The sequence below is a fragment of the Anarhichas minor genome, unplaced genomic scaffold, assembly GCF_050575085.1.
Source record: "Anarhichas minor isolate MPS153535 unplaced genomic scaffold, ASM5057508v1 ptg000033l, whole genome shotgun sequence".
NCBI classification, from domain to species: domain Eukaryota; kingdom Metazoa; phylum Chordata; class Actinopteri; order Perciformes; family Anarhichadidae; genus Anarhichas; species Anarhichas minor.
Genome location: NW_027466479.1, coordinates 14,775,021 through 14,787,093, shown reverse-complemented (window position 1 = coordinate 14,787,093; position 12,073 = coordinate 14,775,021). Strand labels below are relative to the sequence as shown.

General features: G+C 38.9%; 1 pseudogene; it reads right to left on the bottom strand.

Moving 5' to 3' along the window:
• Window positions 1-2,108: 2,108 nt before the first annotated feature.
• Window positions 2,109-12,073, bottom strand: LOC142965228 (C-type mannose receptor 2-like; annotated as a pseudogene).

The following is a 12,073-nucleotide window of genomic DNA, read 5'->3' as shown; positions in this document are numbered from 1 at the left end:
CATAGAATAGATCTTATTTGGGTTCCTGCTGTGGCTCCTAATGGATTCAGGAAGCAGTTCAATAACTAGCATGAAAATCAGAAGGGAAACAGCGTCTCACAGACGGGTTGATCTCCCCAACAAGAACTGTGATGGTCATATTGTTCTGATCTGGACATCACAGGGGTATTAGAATTGTAACATCCATTTATGCACAAGGACCAGATGCACTGTGTTTAGTGTTTGTAGCGAAACGCTAATTAACACCTGTCCACATATGCCATTAACGAGTACGCTGGCCTTGGGTTGATAAAACATCAGCTTAATCCAGCTAATAAAACCCTCCCCAAGACCATCAGTACTACTGATCAAAGAGCTTCTCAGCATCAAGTGAAATGATCAGACCTTGCGCTTTATACATTTATCTAATAGACTGGATGGAAAAACAAATGCACTTGGTCAACACTTTCCCTTGTACACAACTACACAGTATCGGAACACAAGCCAAAGAAAGGCAACAAGCTCATCCAGAGGTGTCACATAAAAATGACAAGTTATTAATTTCAGTCAAATGTTGACATAGTAAAACGCTGCTTTAGAAAAGACATGTGGCTTCAGCTGTCAAACGGTTGAGGGGACACGAGGGGAGACGTATTGCTTTGTGACTGACCAATTTTTCATTTACAACCAATAAATAACATACCAAACATGGGCATATATTGACACATCAACAATATTACAATAGTACAAAGCCTTCAATGTGTCCTATCTTCCATTGTGAACTTTGTGTTTTAACATGCAAACAGGTTTTAAACAACATTGCTTTAAAAAAACTTAACTTTGCAGTCATGACTACGGCCGATAAAACACTAAATACACCTTCCTGTTGGTTTCCTGTCCGCTACAGCATCTGACTCCAGAGGAAAGAGAAGAGCGTCATCTCACCCACTTGCTCTTCTGCTGCTCTCAAGTGGCCACAAAACAGAACTACAAGTACTTTTACATTCCAGCTTCAAACCACAAACTTGTCTTCTCAAGAATGAACTGACACATTGTTGACCCTCATATTAAGTTGTGTCATCTCAAAATAGAATACACAGAATGTATGAATATTACTCTTATAATCTTGGATGGTTTGTCTAATACTGTGAACAAAATAACTCTTGAGAAGCAAAGATCTCAACACTAACATGTACAGCTGCAAAACACATTTACCGTACAATAAACTGACTTCTATAGTCTTCAGAATTTACACTCATTTCATATAAATTACTTAGATGGCTCAAGTAAGTTATCAGCATGGGTTGCCTTAACCGGGTCGCCTTAACCGGGTCCTTAAAACTGGCTACATTTCAATTCAGGGAAGTATTGGTGACAAGAGATAAGAGTCTGTTTTAAGTCTTTTAATGCAGAGACGACACAGCTGCTCATGAGATGGTTTCTGTTTAAAATTGGGTCTTTATCACAACTCTACAGTCTATATGCTGCAGGGTCATGTAACATTCACCTGTGAAGAGTGCATGTGTCCATATTTATTATTATTATCTATTGTAACAAAAACAAAGTCAAATGAGAAAGATGTGTGAGGAATGATTTGATAAAAAATGAATCTGGAATCCAAAATGAAAAGACAAGCAATAACTTGAATGATTTTGTTTGCTCTTTGGACAAAGTCCTTTTATTTTGGCACCTATCGCTTCAATGGAACACCCCTAAATTACTACAGTGAGTTAGGTTTTTCATGGATCCAGTGAAATACACATTTTCTTGTGAAGAAATGCAGCGTAGATTTATGAGAGTCTGAGGTGCCGTCATTAGATGGAAGTTAAGAACTGACTGGACCTTAACAGTTATTGCTTTAAAATTGTAGTGGTTGGTGATGCATAGAGAGTTGAAATATGTGGCTTTGTTTTTCAATTTGGAGATTATCAAAAAGGTATGGAAATATTCTGTTTGACCAACCACAGGAGTTACATGTGTGAATATCCAACATCAAAATGAAGGTTAGTGAAACAAAGTCTACCCAAACACACAAGTGAACATTTGTATCTTTATTCTAGAGGCCAAAATGCATGTCAGCAGAGCAACAAGTGAACAGTGACCAGGTTCAATCAGACATATGTAACATCTCAGTTGCGAGATCCACAAACAGAGGGAAAAGTACGTGAACATGCTGCGTCGTTCCATTTCAGCCCTTTAGGATAGTTGGTCAGGACACAGTGTTCATTTCCTCTGCCGTTGTTTGGCATTCTTTTGCTCCAACAGACAAATTTGGCTGCAGACCCATCAGACCACAGCCATGTTCCTTCTTTGTGGATGTCACTGAGTCCGATCCAGGTCTGCCCCTCAGCAAGGTCAAAGTTCTTGATCAGAAATTTGACAAATTTCTGTTCCTCCAGACTGTGGATTGACACCAGGTTGGCTCCCTGTGACACACAGTGGATCTCTGCATCAACCCAGGTCATGTCTGTGGCGACGTACTTGTAGCAGCGGTTGTTGAAGCTGTACCAGAACATGGGACAGTTGCCATCCTGTAGCAGCGCTTGATGGTCATCAGAAGGCGACACAGCACCCAGAGCCAGAACAAACAAGAAGAGGAACAGCAGCATGTTGGTGTCTCGGTCACAGGAGCAGGATGAGGGTTGTTGTGTTGGAGTTGATTGAGACAGGCTGCTTTCTTATAGAGGCTTCAGAGAGGGTGTTTTCACTGTTGGCACAATATTATTAGTAGCTGAACTTGGCGAACAATTTGAGCAAACACATTATCTCAACATAAGCCAAAATACAACCAAAAGCTCACCTGGAGATGTCACATTAAAGCTATAATTAATATAAATAATTTCTCTAAGTTTTTGTTTTTAATTTCCTCAAGACCCCCTCCAACAGTCAGGGTTTAGGCAAGAAGAGTAGCAGGGGACGGACCCAAACGCAGAGAGACACGGGAGAAGAAGAATATTTGACTGATTTCTATAAACAAACGTCCAAAACAAAACTTGCAGAGCAGGAGAGTCCAAAAATGTGTAAGAATAAAAAATAAAAAAATCAAGGAAAACAAGGAACAGGCAAAACACAAAACAGGATAAGATAATTAAAAAACAAAGAGGGATACATCCATGAAAAAACAGTGCAGACAAACCAGGGAACATACCATTAAATACCTCAGCAGAGCAGGTCACACAACAGATGAACCGACACTGACACAAGGGACACACAGGGTTTAAATACACTAGGGAGGTGCAGGTGATTAGACACAGGAGGATTCAATCAGGGGCGGGGCAGACAATCACTTTCTTTCTTTCTTTTTTGAGGTTTATTGGCGGTTGGCAAACAATGAATTGCTGCATTACCACCACCAACCGGTATGGAGTGTGGATCAGGATGTCTAGTGCTTATTGAAAAATTTAAATTCAAAGAAAAGAAAAAAGAAAATATACGGTTGGATCTCGTGGATATATGCTGCAAAAAAACTCAAAAAGTGAGTGTCATCAAGTATTATTTAAATATCTTAGATTAATTAATATTACCAAGAAAATATGAGCCTGTTGTTTTATTTTAGTTTTTAGTTTTGTTTTCTTTTGTTATGCTTTGTTTTGTTTCATTTATTAATTTCAGTCAAATGTTGACATAGTGAAACGCTGCTTTAGAAAAGACATGTGGCTTCAGCTGTCAGAGGGTTGAGGGGACACGAGGGGAGACGTATTGCTTTGTGACTGACCAATTATTCATTTACAACTGATAAATAACAACATACCAAACATGGGCATATATGTACACATCAACAATATTACAATAGTACAAAGCCTTCAATGTGTCCTATCTTGCATTGTGAACTTTGTGTCTTTTGTTTTAACATGCAAACAGGTTTTAAACAACATTGCTTTAACACACTAAATACCAGTGATGTATAGTAACGAAGTAGAAATACTTCGTTACTATACTTAAGTCGTTTTTTTGGATATCTGTACTTTACTTTACTATAAATAGTAAAGTAAAGTACTGTTCTGTTGACTTTTACTTTTACTTCACTACATTTTGCAAAGAAAACTGATACTTTTACTCCGATACATTTCCCCTGAAACCTTCGTTACTCGCTACAAAATCAAATCTATCTTTAGAAACAAAATGAATCATGAGACCAGCGTCGGGGACTGTGGTGGAACACACACTGCAAGCAAGCAGGTTTGGCGAATCAGTGGTCCTAGCTTGCAAGTTAAATCATTGGTTAATCACGTTAATGCGCAAAACAAGTGCTCTCAAAGCCGCGGTGTTTTGCTTCCCAGTGATGCTCAGGATGCTAGCTAGCTAGCGACTACATGAGTAGAATTCCACTCTACGATGACTGATTTCATGACGGAAGCAGAAATGGAAGCACCTGCTACTCCCGCAACGAACTACGGTGGTGACGAAGACCAACACCCGTGGATCGCTAGCGAGTTAGTGAGCTGAGGAAGTGTTGACAGTTGTGAGATTTTGTTGATTTGAGTCATCTTAGCTATAATCATTGCAGCACTAGTTGGCTAACGTTAGCTAACTTAACGTTAGCTAGCCACCACACCATAGGATTGACAGGAGCCGCGAGAGCGCAGCATTAGGGTTAGCATTAGGGTTAGCATTATGGTCCCAGCTGTGCGCAAGCTGTCTGTGAAGCTGAACACACCTCTACCTGCCTCAGCGGCCTGTGAAAGGCTATTTAGCATCGCAGGACTAGTCTTCAGCCCAAGAAGAGCGAGACTGAATTCTCGCAATTTTGAAAACCAATTTCTTTTGAAGATGAACAGGACATGTTTCAGTTTCAAGTAATGACTGGGTTGTTACTTTAGTATTGATCATGTTTTGATATTTGAGTCATTTTGTGGATGATCAGATGGAGTTATGATGGTAGCAGTCGCCCAATTGCAGATTCAGCTTGAGCAAAACCTTTGCCTATTGTGTTCAAATCAGGCCCATAGGAGTTTACAAGGCAGGTGTCCTTTCTCACAACACTGACCTGATGCATCAAGTGGATATTTTTTGCTGAACACAATATTATGCATTTGCCCTCTACGTCCTCTAGTCGGAATGAGCATACTTATAAACGCACTGTTACTACTCCTTCATGGTGTCATATTGCTTTTCAGAGAATTATGATGATAAGTTCATAGTAGATGCAAAAGTGTACTTATGTACAATATATTATGTTGAACATTGTTGCTCCTGGATGGATCACAGCCAACCCAATTATTGTCAACACAGCTCCATGTCCTTGGTCATGGTGCCACAGCACTTAAAAGAATAAACTTCATAATTCTCAAAATTCTGACCCTTTGATTTTTTATTAACAGCATTTACTTGTACTTTTACTTTCAATACTTAAGTACATTTAATATCAGAAAATTACTTTTGATACTTAAGTACAATAAATATCAGATACTTTAAGACTTTTACTCAAGTAGTATTCTAATAGGTGACTTTTACTTTTACTGGAGTCATTTTCCAGCAAGGTATCTTTACTTTTACTCAAGTATGGCTTTTGGGTACTTTATACACCACTGATAAATACACCTTCCTGTTGGTTTCCTGTCCGCTACAGCATCTGACTCCAGAGGAAAGAGAAGAGCGACATCTCACCCACTTGCTCTTCTGCTGCTCTCAAGTGGCCAGAAAACAGAACTACAAGTACTTTTACATTCCAGCTTCAAACCACAAACTTGTCTTCTCAAGAATGAACTGACACATTGTTGAACCTCATATTAAGTTGTGTCGTCTCAAAATAGAATACACAGAATGTATGAATATTACTCTTATAATCTTGGATGGTTTTGTCTAACACTATGAACAAAAATAACTCTTGAGAAGCAAAGATCTCAACACTAACATGTATAGCTGCAAAAAACATTTACCGTACAATAAACTGACTTATTTAGTCTTCAGAATTTACACTCATTTCATATAAATTACTTAGATGGCTCAAGTAAGTTATCAGCATGGGTTGCCTTAACCGGGTCCTTAAAACTGGATACATTTCAATTCAGGGAAGTATTGGTGACAAGAGATAAGAGTCTGTTTTAAGTGTTTTAATGCAGAGACAAGGACACAGCTGCTCAGAAGATGGTTGTTTAAAATTGGGTCTTTATCACAACTCTACAGTCTATATGCTGCAGGGTCATGTAACATTCGCCTCTGAAGAGTGCATGAGTATATTATTTATTATTATCTATTGTAACAAAAACAAAGTCCAATGAGAAAGATGTGTGAGGAGTGTTTTGATAAAAAATGAATCAGGAATCCAAAATGAAAATAAAGACAAGCAATAACTCGAAAGAAATTTAGTTTGCTCTTTGGACCAAGTCCTTTTATTTTGGCACCAAGCGTTTCATTGGAACACCACTAAATTACTCTCATTACTACAGTGAGTTAGGTTTTTCATGGATCCAGTGAAATAATTCATATTTTCTTGTGAAGAAATGCAGCGTAGATTTATGAGAGTCTGAGGTGCCGTCATTAGATGACAGTTAGGTCAGAACTGACTGGACCTTAACAGTTATTCAGAAAGGTGTGGAAATATTTCGTTTGATCAACCACAGGAGTTACATGTGTGAATATACAACATTTATCAAAATGAAAGTTAGTGAAACAAAGTCTACACAAACACACATATAAGTGAACATTTGTGTCTTTATTGTAGAGGCCAAAATGCATGTCAGCAGAGCAACAAGAGAGCAGTGACCAGGTTCAATCAGACATTATGCAACATCTCAGTTGCGAGATGCACAAACAAAGGGAAAAGTATGTGAACATGTGCCGTCGTTCCATTTCAGCTCATTTGGAAAGTTGGTGACGACACAGTCTTCGTTTCCCTCGTAGTTGTCCGGCTGTCCATTGCTCCAATAGACAAATTTGATGGCAGACCCATCAGACCACATCCATGTTCCTTCTTTCTGAGTGTCGCTGAGTCCGATCCAGGTCCGCGCCTCAGCAGGGTCAAAGTTCTTGATCAGAGATTTGACAAAATTCTGTTCCTCCAGACTGTGGATTGACACCAGGTTGGCTCTCTCTGACACACAGTGGATCTCTGCATCAGCCCAGGTCATGCGTGTGGCAACGTACTTGTAGCAGCGGTTGTTGAAAATGTACCAGAACATGGGACAGTTGGCCCTCTGTAGAGACACTTGATGGACACACAGCACCCAGAGCCAGACCAAACAAGAAGAGGAACAGCAGCATGTTGGTGTCTCTCTGTCACAGGTGCAGGATGAGGGTTGTTGTGTTGGTGGAGTTGATCTGCACCGTTGGATGAGATGGAGACAGGTGACAGGCTGCTTTCTTATAGAGGCTTCAGAGAGGGTGTTCTCACTGTTGGCTCAATTTTATTGGTCAGCTGAACTTGGCGAACACTTTCAGTAAACGATCACACAGTAAACATTCGGCTCCAAAGACCACCAGCTCACCCAGAGATGACGCATGAAAACCATAATTTATTACAAAAACTTTCTAAAGCATATTTTATTGTTTTAATTTCCTCACAGATAAAGACCATCTGAGGTAAAAAGCTGTGTGTTTTTAAAGCCAGACTAAATTAAGGGTTTTAATAAAACCTTTCTCCAAGCTTTGCCAGAGCGAGCCAGAAGAAGGTTTCTTAGTGTTGGTGATAAGTGATGAGAGTCTTTGAAAAATACTTTTTAATGCAAAGACAAGGACTCAGCTGCTCATAACAGTTTGTTTTGGTTTAAATCCTCAAGATCCTCTTTGACTTCTGTCTTGTAATGAATCAATGATGGTCTAAAATCACGGCTCTCCCCTGTTCATTTAATTGTTGGAATGCTGTTAAGCATTCCAACAATTAAATGAACGTGCGTCACCGTGATGTCACCGCTAGAGTGAAGAGCAGCTTGAGATTCTTGTGAAAAAAAGATTTGTGTTTTGCCACCGAGTCCACAATCTTCACTCTTCATGCATAATTTCTGGTTTTAAAAGTAACTAATCTTGTCCTTGTCGTAGACAAATGACTGTGGAATCCCACAGATTTCCACATTTGGCACAGAAGCCTGTAATTGAGAGGAAAACCAACTTTCTGGTCAATAGAGACCAATGTTAAATTTTGCTTCAAAAACATCTTCCACAGAACACAGTACCTCATTTCTAGATCGCCAGTTAAGCCACATTTTTTACACTACAGACACAATTTTTACAGGATCTGTTCTTCAACTCATCCTTCCTCTCATTTATTAATATCGGAGCAATAGGAGCTACGGTTATGGGAGTTTTGATGATTTGTTTGAGAGGTGTTTCCCTGTTTTATCTCCATGAAAAGGCTGGAGGCACACAGCTGTTCATGATTGAGCTCATTAGTGATGTTGATAAACACACAGACTCACAGACACACACATGCACTCCTCTCTCTCTATCTCTGTCTCTCTCTCTCTCTCTCTCTCTCTCTCTCTCTATCGCTGTCTCTCTCTCTCTCTCTTTCTCTCTCTCTCTGTGTCTCTCTCTCATACAGTCATTCAGGTTCTTAGAGATCTTTAGAGGATCCCCCCCCCCACACACACACCCCATTTTAAAATAAAAGCCCCACAGAATGAATTCTAACTGAAATGCTTATGATGAAGCCTGACATTTAATAACCTGTTTGTGTTTATCTAACATTATGAGTCCATCTCTTCTCCCCTTCTGCCTCCTCTCTCCCCCACCCTTTCAAAATAAAGCCTCATGTATTAACTGTATTTAAACGTTAAGCTCAAAATTAGGCTTTTTTGTTGAAATAATGAATGCTCTTACTAATACTGCGACAACTACTACTACTGCTGCTGCTAATATTTCTAGTATCACTACTACTACTACTGCTACTACTACTACTTCTACTGCATCTTTTGCTGTTGCTACTATTACTCCTACTACTACTGCGATTACTGATATCATCAATATTATTACTACCACTACTGCTATTACTACCACTACCAGTACTAATACTACTACAGCTATTAGTACGACTGCTACTAGTACTACTACTACTGCTACTTCAAAAACTGACTTTACTATTATTACTACTACTTCTTCTACTACTACTACTGTTATATTAAATACTACGACCACTACTACAGCTATTACTACGACTACTGATACTACTACTTCTACTACTTCTTCTTCTAATTACTAATACTTCGACTACAACTTCTACTGCTACTACAAATATCACTACTGCTACAACTAGTACTTATTCAAATGCTACTAATACTTCTACTGCTAATAATACTTCTACTACAACTACAACTTCTACTACTACTACAACAAATATCACTACCGCTGAAATGTATTGAAGCTACAGAAACCGTTCGAATATCAAAATGTTCAGCTCTTTCAGGAGAGGGGTGATATGACTTCATATTTGTAATCTTTCAACTTTTTGAATTATTAAGCTTTTTGCAATTTTTTTTAAATTGGATATCTATTTTCAGCAATGTTTTTGAGATTCATTTCAGCTTTCAGCATTCCAACGCATTTTCAGCAGGAAATGCATTTTCTAGTTCAGAATGATCTTAGCTTAGTGTTGAAATGGTGATGAATGCTTGTGAGACAAATATTACTTTATTGCACTTTACCCCCCAAAAAGCCTCAGTGGGACAATATTTAAAAATGCAACAGTTTGTTTGAGTGTTCACTGCTCCAGTCCTGCTGCCTCTGTTACACACACTACATAAAAACTTTATGCTGCTCAAACTCACAATAGTGTGATTTTTTTACCTGAGTGTGAAGTAAATGATCAGTTGTGTCTACATCATTAGATATCCTCATGCTGGACAGGAAGTGCTCTTGTGTTGCAACAGCTGCTTTTCCAATATTAACTATTGCACAGAGTCTGGAACAGAGATGGAAATAACGACTCATTGACAGAACTCTGGCACAATAATTACAGCTCTAATGTTTCATTTATTATGTTTGTTGCATCATAACAATGCTTATCAACATTATCACAGTATCAAAACAAATAGGCCTGAGCTATAACAGAGGCGGAAGAACAAATATATTACACTATCCCTCATTCACTATATTATGATACAGGCAACTCCACTTCTGCTATGTATTAGAAAGAAATGCCACGGACCTTTTTATACAATGTGCCCTTCTTCCTTTCACTAGATACTGAACATGAGCCAGAAAAGACCACAAGCTCACCTGGAGATGTCTAAACATCCTCTGTCTTCTGGCAACTGTGAGGTTTACATCATTAATCTGGGATGTTTCCTTTGGCATATGAAATTAGAGAAATATTTTCCAATATTTTTTACTGTCTTCTTTGAGATGTACATAACATATGCATTGGACTGAGTTCACAGGGTAATCCATTCATTTTTATAATTATATTTTTCAATCCATCCATGAATTGGGCAAACACATGTATCTAATAAGACATTATTGACACCTTTAAATACTGTGTTCAACTGTTGCCTGATTAGGTTCATGTTTTTTTTATGTAACAGAACAATGTGAAACAAAAACAAATATGAAAAGTTGACACCAGCTCAACTTTAATTAGTGTAAGTGTACACTGGCAATGGGTTAGTAATATATCAACTTGCTAATCATTCTAATAAAACCTTCCCTGTTACAATCAGTAATTGGTGGATAAAACACAGATACAGACTCAGAGTGTAGAGTAAATATTGCAGGGACAGAGTGCAATGAGGATAGTAAGAGGTTGAGGTCAGTAACGACACAAACAGAGAGAGACCAACAGGGGACACGGCAGGAGAAGGACAGAGAAACACAAGAAAACCATACTGAGAACCACTGTCCTACATGAGCGCAGAAAACATAATTTCCTGAATATAAGCTTCTGCATTTTCCAAATGCTCTAGCATTATTCAAATGTATTGTAAGCCTCGTACCGAACGGGTTAAGTGTTTTAATGCAGAGACAAGGACACAGCTGCTCATGAGATGGTTATTGTTTAAAATTGAGTCTTTATCACAACTCTAGTCTATATGCTGCAGGGTCATGTAACATTCACCTCTGAAGAGTGCATGTGTCTATATTATTTACAGTAAAATGTAGTATTATCTATTGTAACAAAGTCCAATGAGAAAGATGTGCGAGGAGTGTTCTGACAAATAAATGAATCTGGAATCTAAAACGAAAATAAAGAAGCCATAACACGAATGATTTAGTTTGCTCTTTGGACCAAGTCCTATTATTTTGACACCTAGAACTTCATTGGAAAACCTCTAAATTACTACAGTGAGTTAGATTTTTCATGGACCCAATGAAATACACATTTTCTTGTGAAGAAATGCAGCATAGATTTATGAGAGTCTGATGTGCCGTCATTAGATGAGTTAGTAAGAACTTATTAAGCAATAACTTAATAGTTATTGCTTTAAAATAGTAGTTGGTGATGCATAGAGAGTTGAAATATGTGGCTTTGTTATTATAATGAGATTATCAAAAAGGTGTGGAAATATTCTCTTTGATCAACCACAGGAGTTACACGTGTGAATATACAACATCAAAATGAAGGTTAGTGAAACAAAGTCTACCCAAACACACAAGTGAACATTTGTGTCTTTATTGTAGAGGCCAAAATGCATGTCAGCAACAAGAGAGCAGTGACCAGGTTCAATCAGACATATGTAACATCTCAGTTGCGAGATGCACAAACAGAGGGAAAAGTATGTGAACATACTGAGTCGTTCCATTTCAGCCCTTTAGGATAGTTGGTGGCGACACAGTCTTCGTTTCCCTTGTAGTTGTCCGGCTGTCCATTGCTCCAATAGACAAAGTTGACAGCAGACCCATCAGACCACATCCATGCTCCTTCTTTCTGAGTGTCACTGAGTCCGATCCAGGTCCGCGCCTCAGCAAGGTCAAAGTTCTTGATCAGAAATTTGACAAAGTTCTGTTCCTCCAGACTGTGGATTGACACCAGGTTGGCTCCCTGTGACACACAGTGGATCTCTGCATCAGCCCAGGTCATGTCTGTGGCGACGTACTTGTAGCAGCGGTTGTTGAAGCTGTACCAGAACGTGGGACAGTTGGCCCCCTGTAGAGTCATTCTATGGTCATCAGAAGGAGACACAGCACCCAGAGCCAGACCAAACAAGAAGAGGAACAGCAGCAT